The following is a 23965-nucleotide window of genomic DNA, read 5'->3' on the forward strand; positions in this document are numbered from 1 at the left end:
TAATATTTTTAGTCAAGTAAAACAAAATTTCAATTAGCTTAGATCCAAGTAACCAGTACTGTCTCTCCTCTTCATGATCCTGAGCAAACAATGTATTGTCCATCTGAAACAAACAGACTGCCATATATTTATCCAGCAAACATGGGTTTATTCCGGATATATTCAAATAATGGAGAACTATACAGCAATGAGAATAAACAACAATTGCCATGGGGAGTGGCAGAGTTCTAGTGATCAACCTTGATGCTAGTTACTAGAGTATATCCACTCTGTGAAAATTCATTCGAAGGTATGCATTTCTTTATGTACGTTATATGAGAATAAGAAATGTACTTAAAATTTTTAAAGTTCCAAATTCTTCACTATGGTTAGTATGTATGCAGCTCATATTCTTTTAGTTTTTCTACAAATTTCTATACATGAAAAAATAAAGGGACTGATAATGGTAGACTGGCAAAAATCCAAGTCACTGAGGACAATAACCACAGAAACATTAATGAAATAGCTTTCAGGAAATATCAGAACAGAAATGAAACAAAATATTAGCAGTTTAATGATACTCTTTAAAATGCCTCACTTAATAGAATTTTATTACACCATTAAATAGAACATTGGCATGTCAATGCAGATTTATCCACTTTTATCCGCTGAGACTTTCAGCTAGGTGTGTGTATTTAATGTTTTTCCTTATTCCATCTTGCTTCTTTTAAACTTTCTGTTAGAGTATTGCTTTGCTCTTTTCCCCTTTCCTTGTTGAAAAAAAATATATTCATATCAAATTGTACTCTTACTAAAATTGATCTTGTAAAGAAATCCATACTACTTGTTTCACCTGTAAATAGAACGGGTATAGCCTAAGTTCTTTATCCAGGTCATGGGCAAAGATTTTAGGCAATATTTGCCTCAGCATACATTTCCTGCGGTGACTGTGATGGGAGAGTGCAGCTGTGGACTGCAAGGCAGTCCTTTTGGCTATGAATTTCCACATGGCATTCACACAAGACTTCCTTAGTTTTCAGAGGCAGCAACTATTTGCCCAAACTAGTGTAGTCTTGGGTTCTTTCTTACAGGTTCACTTCATCCTTGTTGTCTGTGATCAAAAAACCTCCTGCTTTCAGAAGACCTCAGACAAGGTGGGTCTGACAGCCACTGTTGTTTTCCTAACACTGCTCAACTCCTCTCCTTCTTTTGAAGCTGTAACTCATTGTGTCCGGGGAGTACAGTATTTTTGTCTGTCTTCTCTTTTTGGCTCTCTCCTATTTGCTCTAGCTACACAGCTGGTGGAATGTCACATTAGGGTCCTAAAGAGTGTTAGTATTATTTTGAGCCATTTCCTTCAGAGGCTCTGGCTTAACTGAGATGCACTGGGATATGCTATAGGAGCAGAGTGGTCCTAGGAAAAGAATACTGTACAGTGCAGCTGCCTTCTTCATTGTGCATTAGACATTTGGAAGATTTAACTTCTGCTGCAAAAGAGGCTTCTAGGAAAGAAACCATCATTCTGTGGGAATTTAACTCACTCAACCATCATCTCCAATGCGTGTGGCACAAGAAACTCTGAAGTGGCCTAGTGTCAGTGACCAACTAGACCACTCATACTTAAACACCAATGGATAAGAAGTTGTTTTAGCTTTCTCAGGTACAGCCAAATCTATGTGTGATGAGACTGTCTGGTTGCAAGGAGAATATTGTATTTAACCCATATTGAGCGCTCACGAGGCACACAGCACTATTTCTAAAACTTCATATGCATTGTCTCAACTAACCCTGTGATAAAACTTTGAATTATAAAATCTTGATACATCTATTCTAGAGATATGAAAACTGAGGTAAAGTTTCGTTACATGCCTCAAAACATTCAAATCATACACCATGAAGCCTTTGAAACTGGGATTCCTGTGCTGGCTCCAGAGTCCAAGTGCTTGGGTTGGAGGTGCCTCTGGGTGATGAAGGACAAATGAAGCATATCAATGCTTTGAGTCCTGTGCTCCTGAAATGGGGATGTGAAATCCTAATGAGACGCTAGGAAAAATCTCCCTCTCTGTGTTATTCTCCTAGGGCTGCCACAACAAAGTATCACAAACTAGATGAGGTTCAATAACTTGCCAAAGAGCCCAGCATTAGTATATGAAGCCTGGATTAAAACCCAGGTGGTCTGAATCCAAAGCCTTGTGTTTGAGTTTCCTGCAAGTGCTATAACAAATTACCACAAATTGGGTGGCTTAAAACAATAGAAATGTATTGTCTCACAGTTTTGAAAGCTGGAAGTTTGAAATCAAGATGTCAGCAGAGCCATGACACCTGAAAACTGTAGGGGCCTCCTTGCTTGCCTCTTCCTAGCTTCTGCTGGTTTTCTACCAATCTTTGACAACCATTGCTTGCAGTTGTGTAACTCCAATCTATATCTTTGTCATCACATGGCATTCTCTCTGTGAGCAACTGTTCTCACATGGCTGTCTTCTTTGTAAGGACACCGGTCACAGTGAATTAGGGGTCCACCTTACTCCAGTATGACCTCATCTCAACTAATTTCACCAGCAAAAAACCTATGTCTAAATTGGATCACATTCTGCGGTATTGGGGGTGAGGACATATCTTTTGAGGAGACAGGATAGACAGTTCAACATCAAAATCCTCTCCTTTATGCTCTCTTAGCCCTGAATCTTAAAATCTTTTAGATATATCACTCTCTACCTTATTACCACATATCTGTTTACATATATTATCTGCCTATTAAAGCACAGGACGTTAGCAGGGTTACTAGCTACCACATCTTACATTTTGTTACCCTTGGCCTATTTTTTCAGTAGTCTATCATAGGAACTTGTGCAATTAATACATTTTTGAATGAGTGGATGAATAACTTTGATGCATGCCTGTATTAGGTATATGTTGCTGCAAAACAAATTACTCCCCAACTTAGCAACTTAACATACATTTTACTGTTTCACTTTCTCTGGATAATGAACCCAAATGAGCTTAAAGTAGGTTGTATCATTCTTTCAATATAATTTTATTTTCACTTACTATGGAAACTATAAATATGAGCCTCCACAAATCGATTAGGATTTAAAGAGAGATAAAATAGTGATTTTTATGGTGGCAGTGTAAAGAGCACACCATAGTTTCAATTTTACATAGATTTCATTTAGTCAGTAATTTGTATCAGAAAAGCATTACACAAGGCATTGTGGGGATGCCAAATAAGTAAAACATTGTTCTTCTAGGATTTAAGATTCTCACAGCAAGAAAGCAGCATCTGAAAAGTAGAGAAAAAAACTAAAAGAACAAATAAATGTCATACTGATTGTACCAAGACCGTGTACTGACTTTTCTAGTTCAGTTAGTTCTATAGGCTTTATATTCAAGAAAATAGTTTTTAATTATAGAAGACAAAATATTTAAATTCCTGAACAACAAAGACTCTTGAATAGCTTTAACTACTAGGCCAGTCTAAAAATTTGTGTCATTTCACTTGTTATTTCAGATTAGTATTACATAATAGATGCTTTATAATATTAAAGAAAGCTGATATACCTACTTATTTATAGAGTATCTCATATATAATTCTCTGTATCTGCATACAATATTTATATTCTTACTGAAAGATGCTTAAATAAACACCTTTGTATAGATGAAGAGAAGGAAAACTTTATATTCCTGACACTTTTACTCTTCCCTAACCTTAACCCTTTCCATTCAGGCTTACTTTTCTAACTTGGGGAATAGAATTATGCAAACAAGTTCTAGATTTCCCAGCATATAGTCATTCCATATATTATTTGAGCTCTAAGGCATTATACTCAGGAGAAGACAGGACAGATGAAATCATTTCCTTCATAGATCATACAGCCTACTGAATAAATTAGGTAAACAACAACAAAACAATAACAAAAAAAAACAATGGGAAAGAAGGGCAATGAATGAGCAAAATAATGGCAACATGTGATGGTCCCAGTAAAGAAAACCAAGTGGTGCCACAGAGGTAATGGAGGAGGAAATGGAGTAGAGGTGGATAATACTTCAGATACAGCAATCACTGAGGAGATTATTTAATCTGAAATATTAAGATTGAGAAAAGGACAGTCATGTCAAAAAGAGGGGGAAACAGATGTCCAGGAAGAAGGAGGGGCGTGTATGAAGATCTCAAATATCTTTAGACTTTGAGCCTAAAGACCTAGAGTTTGTATGTTGAGGAACTCAGTGATGTCAATACAATGTGTTTATGCAGAATAGGGATAAATGACTTTACCTCTTGGACAGGAATTCCAGCTAAACGTTACTAGATACCACCCAGTGAGATTCTCCTCAGTAGCTCCTAGTGTTATGTTTAGTGGAGGAAACATGTTATATCTCTTTACAGAAGTCAAGTAGTAGATGGCATAAACAAGACATTCCAGAAAGCTCTTAATTTTTTCAGAGGCCATTCTTTTGGTCCAATGATCATGAAAGTCATTCGTTTGACAGTGTTGTTAGCTAACAGTTAATGTTTACTGAGCAGCTCTTCTGTGCCAGATCCCAGTCTAAGCATGTTATAAGAATTGCTCAATTTAATTCTAAGATTTATACTATGAAGTAGATATTACTGTCATCCCTAGTTTATAAATGAGAAAATTGAGGTTTAAATAGGTCAAAAAAAATTGTCTAGTGTCACATGTCGTTATAAGCTGTAGTGATAAGGTTGAAATCTTATATTGTTTGCAATTATTATATGCACTGTTAAGTAATATGCTTTGCAAAATTGAATGTGGATACACACAGAGGCCAATATGACAAGATTCCTGATATGCAGATGCTCATATCTATTTGACTTGTACAAAGAGTTGAACTAAAAGATAAACGTCACCTGGAAATACGATGAGATTATACATAAAGATAACAGAACTGAGAAAAAAGTAACTAACTGCATAAGGCCTGTGAACACATAGAAAGGAATCTATAACATTTGAGTTTGGGTAGTCCTACATTCTCTTTGACTGATCCTGACTTTACGTTTTTTTTTTTTCTTTTTTTAATTAATTAATTAATTTATTTTTGGCTGCGTTGGGTCTTCATTTCTGTGCGAGGGCTTTCTCCAGTTGTGGCAAGCGGGGGCCCCTCTTCATCGCGGTGCGCGGGCCTCTCACTGTCGCGGCCTCTGTTGTTGCGGAGCACAGGCTCCAGACGCGCAGGCTCAGTAGTTGTAGCTCACGGGCCTAGTTGCTCCGCGGCATGTGGGATCTTCCCAGACCAGGGCTCGAACCCGTGTCCCCTGCATTGGCAGGCAGATTCTCAACCACTGCGCCACCAGGGAAGCCCCCTGACTTTACGTTTTTTGTTTAACTAATGTCATTTGATTATTATAAGATAAATGTTTGGGAAAAAAATCTCTATCATAAATTTGCCAAATGCTCTCACATTAAAAAAACAAAAATGAACAAAATAATACTAAATAGATTGTCCAAGATCTATACAAAACATATAGCACATGAAACAGTAATGTATGGAAAATTTGACATTCTTTATTTATCCCTTTAAAAGTAAGAAAAAAATAAAAGCCAGGGCTAAAACATTTGTTGGCTAATGTTCTAATAATAGATCCTTGTTAGTTATCTATTTTATATATAGCAGTGAGTATATGTTAATCCTAATCTCCTCATTTATCACTGAAACTAATTCAACACTGTAAATCAACTATACTCCAAACAAAATTTTAAAATTTATTCTAATAATAGAATAATTCATAGTCAATTGTAAATTCTTAATGATCCCTAAAGAAAAGTTTAATACACATTTTGGAAATCTTTGTTACCAGCTATTGGTTATATGAGTACTTAAATAATAAACGCACAGAAAGAATACACCAAAATTTCATATGTATATATCTACACACACATATATACAGATACACACACATATGTACATGTAGTATCGATAATTTTACCTGAGATTTTCAATGAAAAACATTAAAAATTAGAGATTCTGTAAATGAAAATGCACTCAGAATCGTAACATTAATAAACGTGTAGGGCTTCCCTGGTGGCGCAGTGGTTGGGAGTCCGCCTGCCGATGCAGGGGACGCGGGTTCGTGCCCTGGTCTGGGAGGATCCCGTGTGCCGCGGAGCGGCTGGGCCCATGGGCCGTGGCCACTGGGCCTGCGTGTCTGGAGCCTGTGCTCCGCGGTGGGAGAGGCCACAGCAGTGAGAGGCCCGCGTACCGCAAAAAAAACAAAACAAAAAAACAAAAATAAATAAATAAACGTGTAAATAATTTATTAACTTAAAAAATTACAGAAATGTCCCCAAAGTGAAATAATTTCCACTAGGATACATTAGAAAGAAACATCAAAAAGATAGTTAAACTACAAAAGTGGACGTTGGAACAATGAAGAAATTCAAGCATTTTAGAGATTCTGAAACACAGGTTTTTTGTTGTTGTTGATTTTGACTTTTTGCTCTGTGAAAAAAAATGAAGACCAACCAAATGAGAAAGGCAAAGGCTACTTATAGAGAGCTTGCTTTAGCACGGGGGTCACAGACACTGCCATTTGCGTTTTGGCACTCCAAGGCAGGCAGAGGAGTGGAGAAGATTTAAAGTGGGAAAAAAGGAAGCCTTCAGGTATGCTCTGATCAGAGACTTGGTAGGCAGAAGCTGTAGGTACACTAACTTAGAAATGGGGCGTCCTATGTGATTGATTACGGGGCACACATTTGACTTTCCCTGGTTTGTCCTAAACTGAAAGCAGGGACAAAAATTAAAGAAGCTGTCCGTTATTAATCAAGTCCTGGCCATTTTGGACTAATTGCTATGGAAGTTATTATTTTAGTTCCCTGGACTGTCACTAGAGATAGCAGTCTGATTTCCTACAAGTCTAACTTACAGCCGGCTGATTTCCTGTGTTGTTTACCAGATATAAGAAGGTTAACTTCCAAGGCAGGTTTCTGTATGTTGTGGTCAGTGTTCTATTTTTATATATGGTTCTACCATTTTTTGTTTGTATAATTAGTTTCTCAGCTCCTTAGTTGGTTTTCTTTCTCTCCAATTAAGTTCTCTGCAATTAAAAATGAGGAAAGTATAAAAGGTTGCAAATGCTGAAACTTAAAGGTAGCTTTCTGGTGTGTGTGCCTGTGTGTGTGTATGTGTGTGTAGCTGTATCTATAACGAATCCTAGTAATGTTGACAAGTTTTCTCTTTTCAGTCTAGAAAATACAAACTTTTTACAAATAAACACAGGGAGCTTTTTGCCAATAGAAGAACATCGTTTGCATTTTTCTAAGTTTGCAGATTGTAAGAGTACAAAAGGGGAGGCTGCCAAAAGAAGGAAGTATAATTGGATTTAACATGTCCACTGAATTGGAAGATATTCTATTCCTAAAGGCTCTCTGAAAAGTTGTAAAATTCTAGGCCTTATGAGTCTTGATTGCTATAATTAACATATGTGAAGTCTTTCAAGTGTCTTCAGAAGCAAGTATATCTACTGAAAACTACATTCAAGTAGCTTTTAAATAGAGGGAAGTCGACTCCAGAGATTACAACTCTCCATAAATGCCTGGCTATTATCAAGGTCACAAATTGATATGTAACAGTTAACCTGGACCTAATTTTTTATGAAATGTAGGAACTTAACTGTGGAAGGAAGGGAACTACATATTCTTTTAAAGTTATTTCATTTCTAATCTCAGGACAACAGGAAATCTACATAAATATGTGTATGATGCAAAAATTATACTTAATAAAAACATGAAAGACAACGCATCATTCAAAAAGGATTTGCTACCATCTCTCCAGTAAATTCAGATTTGGTCTTTAGAGTCTTTCACCAATATGTGGACCAGATCTGGGTTTAATTTACCTTATAAGAGCAAGCAAGATATACTGAGGAGAACATTGTATTGATTTAGGAGTCAAAAGGCCTGGATTCTAGTGGTCATTCTCACACCATCTAGGTAAACTGTTTCTCTATCCGTGAATAAAGTGATGATATTTGAGAATTTTAAATATTCCTAATGATTTCTGGATATTTATATTTTTAAAGAAATTTTAATCTTAAAGATTTTTACCCTTAATATCTTAAAGAGTCTTTCTACTACCCAAATCATGATTCTGTAGTCTCACTTCTACCCCCTTTTTCTATTTAGCCATGTTGATAAGAATTGAACTAGGGAAAGACAAACAATAATACAAAATATAAGTTCTCTTCCCAAGGAAGTTATACTCTAGTTATGAATATTTTATTACTCTACAGTCATCCCTCAGTATCCACTGGAGATTGGTTCCAGAAGGCCCACCCCCTTGTATACCAAAATCCACACATGCTCAAGTCTCATATAAAATGGCCTAGTACAATGAATACAGTTGGCCCTCTGTATCCATGACAGCAGATTCAAGCAATCATGCATGGAAATTTAGATCTGCTGTTGGCTGAATCCACTGATCCAAAAACCCATGAATACAGAGGTTTGACTGTATAGTTACTGAAAAAAAACCACATATAAATGGACCTGTGCAGTTCAAGCCGATGTTGTTCAAACCCATGTATATATATGAGTGTATACACAAACATTAACATGTACTATAACATTTAAAAGGAATATCATATGCAATGCAAAATTATATATCAAGCTCTGCAAAAATATGTTCATAGAAGGAAATCCAAAGATTTGTATTTTATCTTTAAAAAATACAATAAAGGAAAGATAGATTGAGAGTAGTTTCTTTTTTAGTAGATATGTGAAATTTGAAGCCATTTGGAAGAAGTGAATTTTCTTCTTTTTTTTTTTTTTTTTTTTTGGCTATGTCACATGGCATGTGGGATCTTAGTTCCCCAACCAGGGATAGAACTTGTGCCCCATGCAGTGGAAGCACGGAGTCTTAACCACTGGACCACCAGGGAAGTCCTTGAAGGGAGTGAATTTCAATGATTAAAATATTTATCAAAGTTTAAATACTGCAATTAATAGATATTCCTTATCACTGCTAAGTAGTATTTCATGTATTCCACTGTATGCATGCACTACAGTTTGTGTATCCATTCTCTGGTTGAAGGACATCAGCATTGTTTCTAGTATCTGGCTCCTAAGGATAAAGCTGCTATACAATCTCATCAACTATTGCTTATTCATCTCTTAAAAAAGTCACTGAACTAAAGTTTACAATGTATATTTTAAATTAGAATCTAACTTCAAATGGGATTATATCACTTTCTATGTAGTTAAGAACCTTACCACAGTATTTCCCAATTCCACAACCCATCTTATTGTGCTGTTTTACTTTTACACATGCTAACATACAGCATATTGCTAATATTTTTGTCTTGGACAATTACCTTTTAGAGCTTTAAATTTTTTAAAAGAGCACAGAATTAAACTGTCCTTCCCTTATAACCTTTCCAAATGCTATTTATTTCTTTGCATGGTCTCATATTTACTATATTCTTTCTAGCTGAAGAACTTACTTTAACTCTTAATTTCCTTAGTTTTTGTTTGAAAAAGTCTCATTTCTGAGAGATACTTTTGCTTACTAGATTACTCTGGGGTGACAGGTTTGTTTTTTGTCTCCCTTTTTGCCACTTTAAAGATGTTATACTGTTGGCTTGTCTTGCTTGTTGTTATTCTTTTGTCCCTCTCTCAGCAATATCCTGAGGTTACTTATTGTTTAAAACTTCTTCGATTGGTGGTAGGTAGAACATTTATTCTTATTAAGCCTTATGCGTGGGCATATGTCGTGTCCCTGCATTATGAGAGTGTGGCTTTTCAGACCTGCTGCTTTTCTGCCACTATGGTTGTGAGTTCAGCATGTAATCCTGCCCCTCCCCCAGAAGCAAGGTTTTCTCTGCCAATTCCCTCTCCTAGCTGCAATCAGTTTTCAACTAAGAGCAGCAGTGATGGTTGCTCTCCACCGCCCCCCCACACACAAAGATTTTTTTTTTTTTTTTTTTAATAAATAGGAGAAGATGGATCTGGATGAAGTTTCTTGCCCCTCTTACCTAGTTACTGCTGTTCACCTCCGTGAGATCTGCACTGCAAAAGAAATTTCTCAGGGCTTTTTTTCAACCTTTTCTATGAATGTTTGGTGGGCTTTGTGGAGAAAGACCCTGAGAGAAGGTGTAGATAACCCCAATATCTGTAGTCCTAAGAGTTTCAGACTATTTCATCTGCCAATACTTGGCATTCATCAAATTGTCACTTCTTCTAGTTGCATTCTCTTTGTTGGTGTCCAGCTGTGTTTATCTCAAGTGAGAGCACGCTTGTGTCTTCTCTCTCCCTGTAGCAAATGACTGCTGTGGCAGTTGCTGGCTCTGCAACCTCAACTCTCTTGGGTTCAAAGTCATAAATTTGACAGTAGTTGTTTAGAGCCTGAGACTAATGCTCCAGCTCTCTACATCATGGACAGGAAGTTAGGTACCATGGGCTTTTGAAGATAAAATGAGGTCACTGTCATCATCATGATGATCATCTATACTTACAAGCTGAGTGCAGTTCTAAATACTTTATATGCAATATCTCATTTATTGTCACAGTAATACTATAAAGTAGGTAATTTATTTCTATTTTCCAGATACAGTAAGGAATGCATATAGAGAATGCATAACTTGACCAAATTGCTATAAGAAGACCTTGAAATTTAAGTATTAAAGTAGTGACCCCACTGTTCACACCATTAAGCATTTAAAACTCTGGTTTCTATCATATAAGGGAGCATGTGAAAGCATCTAAGAGAGTTTACTGGTATACTCAGTAAGTGCTCAGCAAACATTTTGATTCTTTCTCTGTTCTTCTTTGTTTCAGGTCCTTGTAGACATTTTTTGTCATCTCAAGAAGGCCAACGCTGATCAGAAGGAATTCTTTTTTTGCAAGCCTTTCCATCCAATAAGTGTGTGTTTTTTTTATTTTTCTATTTTTCATTTACCCTGTCACATTGTGACACATTTTATTCAGCAGCTTGAGCATTTTAGTTCACAAACAGAATCTAAGTCATTATTGATTTATTTTTCCCTTTCTTAGGGGGAAATAAGCTTTCCAAGCTGTGTTTATTTTTAGAGTTTAATAATCAGATTGGGTGGTTAATGGGGATGCTTGCTTCTTGCGGTTACTGTGCACAGAGCTGCAACTTCTGGTCATTCGGTAAGGCATCCAATGTAAGGGTATGCTATGTCCCCTTTAGAGGCTAAGAAATGAGTATACAGAAATAGAGAAATAAATACTCTGAAGGTATTTACAGGAGCTGTACTATGCAATTTTGATCTAAGGTATTTCCTAGAACAGCTCAGTCTTACACTGATGATTTATAAAGGCTTAGATTGGCCTCTTGAAACCACAAATCTGTGCACTGATATTTTTAATTTCCTTTTGTTCTGTCCTAGGCTAACCCTGTCATTGTCAAGCAACAACTGGTCACTGGGAGAGAAATGGAGGTTGGTGTATTCAATTTACCCTGAAACTATTTTAGGAGGCCCCCTCTTGATCTTATCAGAATTCCAGACATTTTCCATTAGAACAAGGCTTTGTCTTCATATCTTATCATAGGACAGAACTTAAAAATTCTTATTAGAACACAGTTCAATTTTAACCTTTTGAGACACAATGGACTGATTAATTAATAAACTAATGGACTCCAATCATTTCTTTATTCATTTTAACAATCAATCATGAACTTCCAACGTTGACTTGAGTGGCTTTTCTCATAAATATGCCAGTCTTGGTGGTTACTCCTTTTATTTCAGAACAGTCTTTTGTTTTATGCATTTTTCTTCTTAATGCCTCATTTTTTTCTTTAAACCTTAGGATCATTTATATGAAATTTTATTCTCAAAAATAAGTTTTCTTAAAGTCATTCACCCAAATCTAAACAGTCATTTCATTTACATTCTGCATTTATTTTATGTAGAATACAAGGATTGCTTAATATTTTTAAGAACACTTATGTGGGAGGGAGAATTCCGAGTTAATCCCAAATTACACTCAACTTTGTATAATCTCTTCTTGTGTGGATGGAACCTATGACTATCAAGAGATATCACTCCTGCAATTACGTTACCGTCTTTGGCAAAAGTGATTTTTCAGATGTAATTAATGTCCCAGAATGACTGACTTTAAGATAGGGAGATAATATAGGTGAGCCTGACCTAAGCACCTGAGCCCTTTAATCTAGGTCTAGAGGTCAGAGATGGAGGAAGTCAGAGATTCAAAGCACAGAAAGGATTCGATGTGATTTTGCTGGCTTGAAGACTGGGGATGTCACATGGCAGGGAATGCAGGCAGCCTCTAAGAGTCAAGAGTAGCCCCTGGCTGAAGACTGACAAGAAAATGAGGACCACACAGTACTCTAAATGCAAGGAACTGAATTCTGCTAATGAGAATATGCTTGGATTCTGAATTTTCACCCAGAGCCTCCAGACAAGAGCTCAGCTTGATTTCAGCCTGGTGAAACCATGAGCAGAGAACCCAGTAATGTCATGTAGGACTTCTGACCTACAAAACTGTGAATTCATAAATGAATGGTGTTTTAAGCTGTTAAAATTTTTGGTAATTTATTACACAGCAATAGAAAGTTAATATACCTTGATTCTTCTTGTATTATGCTGAATATTCCTTTGTCTCATTCTCTTCCTACAACTAATTATACCTAAGTCCTTGTTACCTGGAAATTTAATTATTTAAAAGAAAAATGTATCCATTAAAGTATATATATGTCAAATAGCTATTACACAGGTCATAAATTTATCTCATAGAAGAAGGATCTATTCAGATCTAGAAACATATATTTATTGCCTATTTTAATAAACCTGTTTATCTCATACTTTCTAGTCTGTAAGAATCAAAAGTTGATTATAAAGAAGGGTACAGTGAAAAGTAAGAGCAAAAGTTTCACAGGAATGAAAAAACAGAATTTTGCAAAACAAACAAAAGAGCCATAGAACAGCACAGTCTGAGGTCACTAACTCTTAATTGTGCTAATTTTAAGAAATACAAGGAGTGTCTGCCAAGCAATGAGTGAGTTTACTTTAACTCCCTAGAGGGGTGGATTAGATTAAACCTTGAGATGAAAAAATTCTTGCTTGTTAAAAGGGATTATAAGAAGACCCTATCTAGCAAGGACTCAGGAGTTAGATAAGCCATCACAAGAAATAAATCTTTGTTGCTTTTAGTCTTTGGAATTTTGGAATTGTTCACTACCAGAGTATAACTTAAGTCTGTCCTGATTGACTAAATGTGCTCCTTCTCTAGTCTTTTTCATTTTAGTTTAGTGAAACTTCATTCTTCTAGTTTTTCACAGGTAAAATACTAAAATCATCCTAGACCCTTCTTTCTCTCTTTTATCACCAGCTATTTATCATTGAGTCCATAACTAATCTTGTCATTTCTATCTCCAAATATATTCACGTCTCCCCATTTATGCTTCACCTTGAGCTAAGCACCATGAATCTAAATATCCCTTGCCTAGATTATCACATTAGCTTACAAACTGCTTTTCATAAAGACTGACTCATTAGTCTTCCTTAGAAAGTGTATATTTGGTTAGATGGTCCACCATAAAGTTCAGTATGTGATCACTGAATATATAAAATTTGTATTCTCACCATGCAAGATTCTTTAACATGAGATATATTTCTAGAATTAAGACAGCCTACCTATGATTGAGAAAGCACCTCAATTCTAGTGGTGTCAAAATAGAAGAACGAAACTTATGCTAGCTCACCAGGTAAACTCAGCAGACATATAATCAATTTTATTAAAATAAATCCCTTTAAAAAAAGGAGTAATAAATGTGAAAGGAGATAGCCCAAAAGAATCATGTTCTAATGTTGAATTAGAATTATAAGTGTTAGTATCAATTTACAATTCATAAATGTGTATATTTCCTAAGGGCTAAGAGCTGAGAAAAGGCCAAAAAATCAATGACATCTCCAAAAGAAGAAGCATATTTAGCACCTTGACTCATTTTAAGATATTATCTCCCACCATAAGGAACCTGGATCCTTAGAGAAATTGCTAATTCCAGTACCAGGGCAGGGAAAAACATGGTGAACCTGAAATGTATTATTATACCAGAGAGAAAGCAGAACTCAAAAACTGGAGAGTATGTGCCAAAAGGATACAGAAACCAACTTGAATGGGCTCCCATTGGGCAAATTAGGAGCAATATGAGCAACAAAATCAATAATGGCAGAGACTGAGTATAACACATATGTCAACTGTATGTCAAGTATACAATGTGTCCTATAAAATATTTAAAGATACCATCCCTGAATTTATACTGAATCACACCCAGATAATTCAAGTGAAAAGACTTCAATAAATGAACTATTTAGGCAGTATGAGCAAGTCTGAATGAACCAAAAAGAGATGCTGAGGCCCCAGGAATCCACAGCAGTAGGAAGAATTGAACGGGACAGGGGAGGGACTGGTGTAATTAGAACCTGGTGAAAGCTGGACCTGTGGAGTAAGAACTACTGAGGGTTGCTAGAGTTGAGGAGGTATCTGAAACAGTGAGGGAGTGGTGATCTCTCTATTCTGCCCACTAATATCTCACTGGAACTTCCTGTTAGCCCCGCTGGCAAGAGCGTCCAGGTGATGCAACCATAGGAGTCAGCACCACTTGTCTGAGCACGGCAGATACAGGATCTGGTAGAGCAAATATACAACAACATTTGCACCGCATCATCCCTTTCCAAAAAATCCCAGCTGCCTGGAAATTACAGTTTAGTCTATTTCCAGGATTTGATTTGATTTTCTTTCCTAAGTCACCTTAATTCTATTTTATTGTCAGTCCAATTAGTTCTATCCCTGGAATATGACAAAAATTTCTCTTTGATTGGCATGCAAAGTCCTTCCATTTGTTCAAATATATCTTACAATATCTATTTTATTTTAAGGAATTTCGTAAGAGTCTACTCTTCAATCTACTGTTACAATAATATCTAACAGATCTCAGATTCCTCTTGACCTAATGATACTTTTCCCCTTCTTTCTACATGACACAAAAAGAGAAACAGAGCAAAACAGTTGCTAATGCTGAAGGCATTAAAACTTCAAAATTGGCTCAATCAAAAGCATGCAATTTCTACTTTACTCTTAAAGAAACATGAACTATTCTTCTGCATCATCATTTTTCCCTCTCTGCTGTGCCATTTTCATCAGCATAAAAACATATTTTAAAATCACTCATCTTAAAAAAGAAGAAAGGAGAGGAAAACCCCGCATTGACCCTATTCCTTCTCTAGGTATTTCTTCTTTTATATCAAAAACTCTTAAAATCACTGTCACAGTATTGTTTCTTGCAAATCTCTCTTAGCCTGTTGTAATCAGGCATTTTTTTTATTACCACTTTACAGAAAAATTCTTTTTTAAAGTTATCAATAACTTCCACACTACTAAGTCCAGTGATTGAGTTCAGCTTCATTATTATCAGTATTAAGCATAAATGATCACTCACTCATTCCTAATTTATTTTATTCCCTTAGCTTTGGGGACAACAATTTATCTTGGTTTCCATCTTACCTTGCTCAGTGGGTATACTTTTTCAGTTTCCTTTATTTGTTCTCCTTCACCTTCCTGACCACTCATCTTTGTGTGTTCCATGGTTTAGGTCTTACACTCTTTTCTCTGTGCATGTCATTCCCAAGATTATGGCTTTAAATATTTAATTAAATGAGTAATCCAGATCATTCTCCTGAACTCTATACCCATACAGGCAACTCTTAATTTGGAATTACTAGTTGGATATCTAATCAGAACTACAAATTTGGCACCTTTAAATTTAAATGTCTTCTGAAGAATCTTAAATGCTACTTGCTAAATATGTCCAGTTTACATCTTTTGGGCACATGGTAAAAATGTATCTCTAGCCCCTTTTTTAATATAAATGTACATGTCACCTGCTTTGGCAAATGAAGTATTGAGTGTAAGTTAAGAGTTTTATTTTTGGAAAGAAGATTTACTATTTAGTGCATAATTCAATGGGTTTACTGACCTGTGCCACAGTGATTGTTAAATCACATTATCAACATGGAGGCTTAGTCAGCATGGGCCCTTCAGGGGCTGTGACAAACAGAAACTTTGTTGTCATTTTCTTTGGACATGTTTCATGGCTAAATTTTCATTGTTTTTAGTGCCTGAGATTTTGGAGTTCTTTGTTATCACAACATACCTTAGCCTATCCTGACTTGTACACCTACCTAAATGTGCTCTTTCTCTAGTTTTCTTCATTTTAGTTTGAGGTAACTTTATCTTCCAGGTAGGCCTGACATCTTGAAATTACCCTAGACTCTTCTCTTACTCACATTCCACATCCAATCCATCACCAAACACTGTTGTTTCTATCTTCAAAATGTATCCACTCCTCACCATTTACTGCTCCACCCAAATTTAAGCAACTATAGCCCTCATTATCCTTCGTCTGGGTATTTACAATAACCTCCAAACTGTTCTTCATGTCCCTCTCTGAGTCTTTATAATATGTTCTCAACTGTGTAGCCAGAAGGAGTCTTTTATATACAGGTCCTATAATGTCACTCATTGATCAAAACCCTCCAATGAGTTCCTATTTCAATCAGAGGAAAGCCAAACTGCTGTAAAAACTACAAGTTCTGATCCCTCCTCTTTCACTGACCTTATCCCTAGCACACTAGCCTTCTGGTCCCTCTACCATGCACCAAGTGTGCTCTCGCCTCAAATATTTTTGTTTTACTTTTTTTTTTCCCTTTTTTCCTTTTCTGGCCATGTAGCATGTGGGATCTTAGTTTCCTCATCAGGGATCAAACCCATGCCCCATGCACTGGAAGCACAGAATCTTAAACCAGTGGACCACCAGGGAAGTCCCTTGCCTCAAATATTTTCATTTGCCAGTCTCTCTACTTGTTACATTTCCCTGACCCTTCCTTTATTTGGGACTCATCAATGAATCTTTCAATATGTATAAACAGCAACTTCTCCCACCTTAAAAACTCGTTAGTCTTTTTTCTGCTTAATTTTCTTCCATGGCATTTATACAACCTGGTATCGTATTTATTTACTCTTTTTTTTTATTGTCTGCCTTACTAGAATGTAAGCACTTTCAGAATAGCGCAATGGCTGGCATGATGAATATTTGGTGAATGAAAGATAAATAATTCTTTGAGATTGTTAACTGCAGGATGGAAAATAAGTTTAATCTCAAAGGTCATCTACTGTCTGTTGGTTGTGGTTATTTGAGCCTTCATACAATGGATACATAGGCTATACCCTGGCTCAGTGGGAAAGTACATCATGATCATTTAGAGATGTCTTCTATGATTTCAGAGGGGTTGATATTTGCTTCTAGAACTTCCTATAAAAAATAAACTGAATTCTAATTCTGACATTAAAATTTGACCCTTGTTTATAAACAGAGATTTGAAGAGCTTTATCACTCAGGCAGGTGGTAGAAAGGAATGTTAATCGCTGGCTTGATATCTTTATCAGATTCCAAAATCATAGGGGTGATCCTAAGTTCCCTTTCTTCACGTACTCAGCCTCTCTCTTTCTCTTTCCATGTTTTTCTTTCCTTTTTCTCAGCTGTCCCGTCTTTTTTACTCCCCTGCTTACATTTTTGTCTTTCCTATGAAGCTATTTGGTTGCATTCTCAGATACTAATTAGTCCCACTGACAATAATGTCAACTAATGATATTTTTCCTTCTGTTCTCTTTAATTTGTGAATGATCTAATTACCACTCTTCTTCAGCAAATTAATTTCTGAACAACAAAGTTTTCTTAATACTGTATGCCAATATTCTTTTATCCTAAAATAAGGCATCAAAGTCATCTAATGAAACTCCAAGATTACATTCTTGTGTGTGTGCTAAGACAGTGCTGTACACACAAAGAAAAAAATACCTGTTAAATAAATGAGTTAAACAAATATGTGGCTGCCTACTCTACTCCAATATTTTTCTTCAGGGTTGCAACAAATACAAAAAAATTAAATATGAAACAGTAAAACTGTGATTTTGCTAAATCTATGTCAGGAACTTAGGTGTTATGACATTGCTATATTGAGGCCTGTACATATTCAATTACAGCACACTGTCTCTTCATTTGAGCCTTCCCTCAGCATCAGATAGAGTACGATCTCAAATTGTAAAGCCAAGTAGCATATTTTTTCAATTACACAAAGCATATTTCCTGCATTAACACCAAAGGGAGATATCAAATAAGGGTTATCAAAAGGGGCATATTTTCTCAAACTATAGAAGTTATATGCTGTTTTCATAACAATTTCTGATTTTCTGTAAAGAATAATTTTGGAAATACAGGAAAACAGTTTTGCTCTGTGTATCCAATAGGGGAGAACAAAAGCAAAACAAATCCCTACAAATGTAAAATGCTCTCACCATTTATTATCAACATTCCCATCATCAATTATTAAATTTCAACTAGGTCTAGTCTACATTGATTCCTTCCTTCTTAAAACTCATTCAAATCCTCCCAGCTGTCAGGTCTGTAGAAATGCAAAGGATACAAATATTAGTAAAACAGGATCTTGGCCCTTAAGAAATCTATAGTCTGTCAGGAGAGAAAAACTTATAACCTGACACTCTTAACAAAATATTATGAAGTTCCAGGAGTCAACAGTAACCAATTTTAGGAAAACACAGACTTTATTAAACTGACTGATTAAATTTCATTCTACTCAGGACTCCAATTTCAATATTTAATTCAATCCCAATACTGTTCATATGACATTGTCTTTGTATATTTTTTAAGCCAGTCAAAGGTATAAATTTCCTCTTACTATCTTTTTTTTTGCATATGTAAAGTGTAGTATATTTTCAGAATAATTCGAGGGAAAAAAACTCATTTTTTGTCTTCTATGACATAGCTGTAGCTAATAAATTAAGCTTCCTTGCTCTTGCAATTCCAGTTTCTAAAGTTTAGCAAAGTTCCCCTTCATCTGTGAAATGGTTTTGTAATTTAGAGACTTAAAAATATTTATGAAGGAGCATTAATTTAACCAACTGCCTACAAGATTCTGCACATTAATTTTGAACTCAAGCAATGTGTAATCTACACATGGAAGCATATTAAAAAGACAGGAAGTGAAAAAATCCCAAACTTTGAATTCAAGGAAGAGACATTTTTGTCCTTCAGAGAAAATGAGCTAACCATACATAAGAGAGAAAGTGTAATATAAACATATCTCATACTCATTTTACTGAAGATAGGAAGAATTTTCCAAAGCAGGTACAAGTTGAATTGGGCATAGCCTTTCTGTCATAACTAAGAATAGGACTAGCACTGAACTGAGCTCAATTTATCAGAATTTTGTATTAGCCCTCTTGTACTGAGAAAGTTGGTTAATATCTGAAAATATCACTTCTCTTGCTTTACTGTAGAAATAATTCATCTATGACAGAATTGTTTTCAATTCAAATGAAATAATGTACATGAAATAATTATGTATTTGATTATATTTTTAATCCCATATCTTACCAAATATAAGGGGCAGAAATGACTTTTTCTTTTCTTCAAAATCAAAATAATATAAGATTTATATCCTGATTTTTCATTTTGCAATAAATGTTCTATAAGATTTTTCTGGCTGCATAGTATTTCATATTATGGTTGTATCATACTTTGTTTATTCCAATATTGCTAATACTCATACTGTTTCCCATTGTCCACTTTATGTGTAATGTTCTCTGAACATTCTTGTCCATAAACCTCTGTACATTTTAAATTTTATTTTCCTTCCAAAAATTAATAGAATTACTAAATAATGAATTATTTTTATGGTTTTTGATATAGATTGACAAATGAACCCTCATATACTTAACTCCAAAACTCATGCTTTTTTCACAACATAAACATGTCTATACTTTTACTGCACTCTAACTTACTTGAGGGACTTTGAGTAATGTTCTTAAAAACATTACAGATAAAACAGAAACAGATTTATATATAACTGTCTCCTGAAGTAATCATTTACAAGTCAAGCACATAATCTTAAAGTGTTTTTTTTAGTGAATGTAATCATCAACTAGAAATGTTGTAACAGTAACCAAGTATGTATACCTTTTAGAGTCAACCTTGAAATGGGAAGGAATTTACATTATTTAGAAGAATAGGTAGAAAACATGTCCTTTAAGCTAACTTTCTAAAGTTCACTTACTTTAGGTAGGCTTTTTTAGGACTGGGATACCAAATAGATTCTGGTTACATTATGTGGTAAGTGCCTGAGGAGTGACGTTTTATATTTCTAAACTATTTTACATTTCTATGCCTAGAATGATTTCCGGTTTATAATAGGCACTTAAGAAATATTTGCTACTATAAGATAAATAAGGAAAGATATGTACACTTTGGAAAGCAGACAAAACAATGGTATTACTGTGAGAATTTGAAGGTCTCAAGTGAGTAAATGGCCTGATAGAACATCAGGTCACTACTACGTCAGGGAAGGTGCTCTGGTCTGAATGTTTTTATCCCTCTAAAAGTCATCTGTTGACATCTTAACCCCCAAAATGGTGATATTAAGAGGTGGGGCCTCTGGGAGGTAATTAGGTAATGACATTGGAGCCCTCAAGAATGAGATTAGTGCTCTTATAAGAAGAGACGAGAAAAAGCTCACTTTGTCTCATGAGTCTCATATTCTGGTGGAGGGAGAAATAAAATAAAAATACAAATAATATAGATATATGATAGGTAGGTAATGTTTTCATCAGGAATCTCCAGGGAAACATAACTGGTAAGATTATATATATATATATATACATACACATATACACACACGCATATGGAGAGAGAGAGAGAGATCAGTCATCTTTGGAAACTATCTCAGCTGTGCTCAGATTTCAAGCCCTTCTGAAGGGAGACTCCTGATATTATATCCACAACTTATAAAGACAGTGCTGATCTAAATTTGACTATAGCTTCAACAAATCCTAAACCCAGCTCAACTACACATGAGATTGATTTGGGTTCCACTTCAGAGGGCCAACAGAGGAAAGGGTGTGTCTTTATTGATGATAAATATTATCTACTTCAATGTCTATTATTCTTTAATATCCAATACCTGGCATGCAATCAAGAATCGTCAAACAGGTAAAGCAGAAAAATGTAACTCCCAAATCACAAGGGACCTATGATTAGGAAATCAGCAATAAAATATCTGTGATAGTGATTATTTATAACTTGAAAACAACAAATATTGATTATCTCACAGTTTGTATGGATCAGGACAATACCTGTGGCTTAGCCTCAAGCTGTCTCACAAAGCTGCAATCCAAGTGTCAGCTGTGGCTATGGTCTTACCTGAAGGCTCCACTGGGGGAGGATCTGCTTGCAAGCTCCTATATGGTTGCAGGCAGGATTCAATTCTTTGACAGCTATTGGACTGAAGGCGTCAGGTCCTCAAGGACTGTGGATGAGAGGCCCCCTTCAGTTCTTTGCCACGTGGACCTCTCCATAGGGCAGTTCACATATGGCAGCTGGGTGAGACAAAGAGAGAGAGAATGAATGAGAGAGACAGAGAACCCAAAACAGAAGCCACATTATTTACTGTAACATAATCTTGGAAGTGTCACATCTTGGTATGATCTATTCATTAGGAATGAGTCGCTAGGCTCAGCCAACACTCAAGTAGAGGTGATTACACAATAGGTTAAATGTTTGGAGGTGGAGATATTTGGGAAACATAATAGATCTGTATTATTTGTAGAATCATATAAGAATGAGCATATTAATTTTCACTAAATTTTCTCTTCAGTTCTTGGGAAGAACTTAAAAACTCATAAATACTCAAAATGGCACAGAGAAGTAAAAATAGAAGTCTCGTAAGTCCATGCACAATGCCATGTCTATGATCCTGGGAACTCTTTGCAGTCACTTATTTAAAGCCGACTATGTTTTATATTCAGCAATTTTATGTTTTGTTTTATTTTCCAAATTCAAAGTCCTTTGGAGAGAAGAGACTAGAAATTAGTGGGCAGTATAATATTTGAAAGAGGGAGAAAAACAGAAAAATTTTGTAAAAGCATATCCAAGCAGGCTGTTTGGGAACACTTAGTGTAAAAGTCATTTATTGAAATGTATATTTCAATTGTTACTATGGAGTCTATTAAATTTTCATCTGGAATTGTTAAAGTATATTTTATATAAAATGATCATTAATGAGGTAAGGTTTTATCTGGGGAAAAAAAAACTTTTCACTAAAGCTCATTTCCAGACAATCCTCAATTAATTAGTACTGCACACTCTTTCTAAAGCAAGGTCAATACTTTTTCATCAACATATCTTCATTTGACACTAGGTTTGGTCATCTAAACAGGTTTCATTAGGGTTTTTTTTTTTTACTACCACTTGTCCAACATGAAAAGACCTCAAAATAGCTCATCAACCCGTATTATTTCGTCAATACCTAATCAAATTAAATAGCTGATTACTATTTAATTTAATTACAGCAATTACTAATAGTTTATCTCTGTTAGTATCTGTAAATAGCTGCAAGGATTAACAAAAGGAAGAATAACCGCCTACCATGCAAATATAGTAAATGGCAATGTGTATCTGTTTTTCAGCTGGTAAAGCAATTATATATTTATAAGTAATTTTTCTTTTAGCAGGAGGCCAAAATCTGCGATTTGGGCATTTTACTTCAGGCTGAATATAATGACATAATGGTAAAACTGAAGCAAAATAATTTAAAGTAATTTATACATTTTTGTGAATTTGAACAGATGAAATCAATTCCTAGAAGTCTCTAATAAATCTGATTCAAAAGCTTCTATTACAGGAATGTTCTAATTTATATGTACTGGAAAATATCTGGGCAAACAGCAGTAAATTAGACACTTTAAATTATTCTTTTCTTACCTCATAATTTAAGGGAAAAATGTTATTTTTTGCAGCTTTATTGAGGAATAATTGACAAATAAAATTGTATGTTCTTAAAATGTTCTGCATGATTTGACATATGTATGCATTGTGAAATGATTACCACAATCAAGTTAATTAACACATCCAACACCTCATATAGTTAACTTTGGGTGTGTGATAAAACTCAAGATCTATTCTCAGCAAATTTCAAGTATTGAATACAGTGTTAACCATGCTGTACATTAGATCCTCAGAAATTATTCATCCAAAAACAAATTTAGTAAAGTTGCAGGATACAATACAAAAGTCCATTGTATAACACTAACAACAAACTTTCTGAAAAGAGAAATTAGCATTAACACTAACAACAAACTTTCTGAAAAGAGAAACTAAGATAATCTCACTTATGATAGCATTGAAAACAATAAAATACTTAGGAATAAATTTAATCAAGGAGGTGAAAAACCAGTACACTGAAAACTATAAGATGTTGATGAAACAAATTAAAGAAAACACAAAAGGTCTTCCATATTCTTGGATTGCAAAAATTAATACTGTTAAAATGTCCATACTATCCAATGCAATCTACAGATTCAATGCAATCCCCATCAAAATTCCAAAGTATTTGTCACAGAACTTTAAAAAACCCTAAAATTTGTATGGAAGATGCTATTTTGTGACACAGCCCAATTCATTCTTGTTGATTACTGAAGTAACAGGAAAGCCCTATCTCAAATGAAGAAAACAGTTATGATACAAGCAAACTGAATTTTATTTACTTAGTCAAATAAGGAAGGTAACAACAAAGATAATTCTAAAATGGTGTCAATTTAGTGAAGTAAGTGCACAGGATTTATTGCTATAGTTTAGTATCAGAAGTTCTTAGTATGGAAAGCATAGAAAGTTTTTGGATTGGTTGATATCCTAAGGATTGATGGAAAATCTTCAATGGTGAAATCTAATTTTCCTGAGACAATGAGTACATAGATAGTGGCTGCAACTCACACAAGGACTAAGAGCAGCACAATGACTGGATTTGGTTGAACGTTTCAAAGTTTCGATACAAAATTGGTGAACCTAGGCCAAGTAAACATTTTCCAGATTCCATACTTTCTGCCTTGGAAAGCCAGCTTAGAGATGGATTTTTCTACTA

Source organism: Delphinapterus leucas, chromosome 5 (assembly GCF_059928025.1).
Source record: "Delphinapterus leucas isolate spDelLeu-1000000601 "Yukka" chromosome 5, BTC_Dleu_Yukka2, whole genome shotgun sequence".
Taxonomy (NCBI): domain Eukaryota; kingdom Metazoa; phylum Chordata; class Mammalia; order Artiodactyla; family Monodontidae; genus Delphinapterus; species Delphinapterus leucas.